The sequence below is a fragment of the Carassius auratus genome, unplaced genomic scaffold, assembly GCF_003368295.1.
Source record: "Carassius auratus strain Wakin unplaced genomic scaffold, ASM336829v1 scaf_tig00217292, whole genome shotgun sequence".
Classification (NCBI taxonomy): domain Eukaryota; kingdom Metazoa; phylum Chordata; class Actinopteri; order Cypriniformes; family Cyprinidae; genus Carassius; species Carassius auratus.
This window is the reverse complement of record NW_020528986.1, coordinates 58959-62442: the sequence shown is the minus strand read 5'-3', so window position 1 is coordinate 62442 and position 3484 is coordinate 58959. Positions and strand designations below refer to the sequence as shown.

The following is a 3484-nucleotide window of genomic DNA, read 5'->3' as shown; positions in this document are numbered from 1 at the left end:
AAACAGGAATAAATGTGGTAAAGTCAAAATGGGATTTTCTTGCCATAAGACTTGTTATCATTTGAAATATATGTAGAATGTCTAAACTTTTACAACATTACACAAAAGGCTAAATATTTTATCTCAAGTAGTACATCAGAACGCGTATGGTGTCTGGGGACTGTATGATTACTGGTACGACCATGCAAAGGTTGTAAAACATCTAAAGGTTTTTGGGGTTTGCAATTCAATTGTAAACTAATTAGTTTTGAGGGGTTCAGTATCGAGTCAAAATAGGGCCATATATATCTGCAAAATAAAACAATGTTTTGCAAACAAAAAATATGTTTTGCAAATAAAAAAAATATGTTTTGCAAATAAAAATAGAGTATTGAGAAAAAAATTGCTTTTTTGCAAGTAAAAAAAAATAATTGCAAAAGAAAAGTTTACCACAAGAGAAAAAATTAAGTTTAGCAAAGTAAAACTTCAACAGCAATGACTTTGCAACACATTTCCCTTTGCGCTGCTCCTTTAAATCCGCGTTTCAGTCATCCGTGCCTCTGCGGTGCAAGCTTTCCTTTGCGCTTCATTTTTTCTTTGCGCCTCGCTTTGTGTCCCTGATTTGACGTGGGGGAGGGGTCAAGAGGTTGAGGTGTGTACAAGGGATGAAGGCGCGTCCTTCTCGTTACGTCATCAGCGCGAGCCCCAGACCGAGTGGATCGATCGAAATGGAGGAGCAGAGACATGCGGGTGATGGATCACAGGTATGTGTTATTGATCGCTTTCTTCAAGTTCGCTAGATAGACCGATAACTATATGTAACTATGTGTATCAACGCGTTTGCTCAAGTTAAGTAAGTTAGAGATCAATTAATGCGGGTTGCGTCGGCGGCTGTACATTTCTCTCAATATGCACACCTTTCACGTTGTTTTATAATTAATAAATAATAATTATTATTCTCCACGCCCTAGTTGTATTATGGACTATAAACGATGCCAAAGGTGTCTCTCAAAATATACTGTAAACAAAAAACAAATACAAAACAAATGCCTTGTATGTGTAAACATAATTTGAAATAAACCTCTTTTTGATTCCGAACAAGTTTATTTATATACAGTAGGTCACATCCCTATAGACTATGTTTAAAAGCTGTGATGTTTATGATACATTGTTAATGCACTTATTCTAGATCAGTTGTGTGAAACTCAATTCCTGGAGGGCCACAGCTCTGCACAGTTTAGCTCAAACCAGCTCCAACCCACACCTTTTTGGAGGTTTCTAGTAATCCTGAAGATCTTGATTAGCTGAATCAGATGTGTTTGATTGGGGTTTGAGCTAAACTGTGCAGAGCTGTGGCTTAAAACACCTGATCCAGATAATCCTATATGATGTTGTGATGACCTATTTAACAGAGAGAATATTCTGATGTCTGTACAGCTGCACAGAATTGAATAGGTCTTCTGACCCAAAGCCTTGGTCAGATTCAGTCAGCTCAGGGTCAGCAGCAGCAGCCTCCTGCTTCAAATTCATAAAACCTTTATTTCTACGCACAGTTTACATATTTATGTTTTTTCAGGTGGAGGAAGAAGAAACTGATCACTCTGCATGGTATGATCAAATTATTAACTGTGGTTTTATTGGGGCCGTTAAACCTGAGAACAAAGAGGCCATAATAAGGTCAGAAAAAGTCTTCTAACTTCTTTACATTTGAAACCTTGCAAACGGTTTTAATTTTGCTGCCTACCAGATATATGGATTAGCCACAACACTGTCTATATTATGCAATAATTTTCTGGTTCTTTTTCCAGATCAATTGTGCTTCATGCAACTCTACGTTTGGTCCCTTTGTTGAAGCAAATCTGAACAGGTCTTGAACTCTCCAATCCTGGAAAACCATTCAGGACTTTGCCACCAGTTCTTTTTCCCTGATGTGGTGGATGATGATGATAAGGTATCAGTAACTGGAAAAAAAAAAAATATGCCTATATCTTGTATTTCATTTTAGGAATGTTATAGATAGGAAAATTATTATTTGCCAATTTAAAGAATAATTGTCAAACACTTGTTCCTTACAAAAAAAATAATAGTAGAAAATGGTAATAAAGTAGCTTTTTTGCATGTGCATATGTACCTGAAAATGGATGATTGTTTTTCTTTTTTTCCCACAGGCTGATGCAGACTTCATCATGCAGAACATTCTTCCGAAAATGTCGGAGAAGGGATCAGTACAAGAGACTTATGAAACCGCTATAATCAACTTTCTGCAAGACTTTCTCCAAGAAATTGAAAGCTGTGTTATGTATGAACTGACAGAGTTGATTTAGTATAAATATTGTAAAAAAAACCCCACAAATTAATGTTAAAATGTAATTGATTTAATTCAGACAATATCAACCCCATCCAAGCCATTCAATTTGACAACGGTTTAAACTGAATTTAAAATTATACTAAAGGTATGGAATTGTACATGTTCAGGAAAATAAAAACTTTTATACATTGGTAAATGTTCTTATGGTTTTGAAATTTACTGTGTATGTGTAGAGAACACAACGTGTTACATAATGTAAAATTGTATATCTTAATGAATGTGTTAAGAGAACACAAGTTGTTATACTAGCCATTTTCTGCTTTAAATATAGCCAATACAGAAAATAAAACAAGCATGTAATGTCACCTTAAATTTGTTTTTTATTGACTTGGATGTTAATTTGCTTGTAAATGTATCATTTGGTAACAAGTCATTTCAATGATTGATTTAGTGTCAATTAAGAATGAAGCAGCACAAAATTTAAAACTAAATAATGGTCTCTTCCATAGTTTTGAGAGTGTGAGGTTGGGTTAAAAAAAGTTTGAATTTGGGCCTTAAGTTCTTCAGTAAGGGGCATTCGACTGGAGGAACTACAATTCCTGTCCACGGCTGGTCAGAGATACTGTCTGTGTCCCAGTCGCCGTCTTGTGCAATCTGTTAAAAGTTGGTAATAGTTTATGGACATTGGGGCAATATCTTGCATGAAAACATTACATTAAAAGACACAAATTCTTAAAATACCTCAGATAGGACTGGAGGAGTGACAGGGTTTTGCAGGAGTCCAATTTCCCACAACTGGTCTGGGCTTAGATTACTCTGTGTGGAGAGGATGGTTATTCCACCCACTAGTAAAGGAGTCAAGGCTGGCTTAGAGACGAGGTAGGAACACGAACTGACAACAAAAGAGGTGCAAAAAGCCTCTACAGGCCCACCTCAATCAAATAAAAGAGATTATGATGTTCAGTCAAAGCTCTCCACACATAATAGCCTATGTGTTACTCAAATAATTTTACTTCAAAACCCCGTTAAATACCACCCTCTGGCCGGTCTGAAGTATCTGTTATTAATAATATAGGAGTCTAATAATAATAATAACAAGAAAGCGATCAATAACACATGCCTGTGATCCATCACCCGCATGTCTCTGCTCCTCCATTTCGATCGATCCACTCGGTCTGGGGCTCGCGCTGATGACGT

The 3484-nt window shown here is 36.4% G+C and overlaps 1 long non-coding RNA gene across 1 annotated transcript; it reads left to right on the top strand.

Moving 5' to 3' along the window:
- Positions 1 to 463: 463 nt before the first annotated feature.
- Positions 464 to 2429, top strand: LOC113100531 (uncharacterized). Its single transcript, XR_003289698.1, has 4 exons — positions 464 to 743; positions 1556 to 1656; positions 1788 to 1930; positions 2148 to 2429. It is a non-coding gene; the product is annotated as an uncharacterized LOC113100531 (long non-coding RNA).
- Positions 2430 to 3484: the final 1055 nt, after the last annotated feature.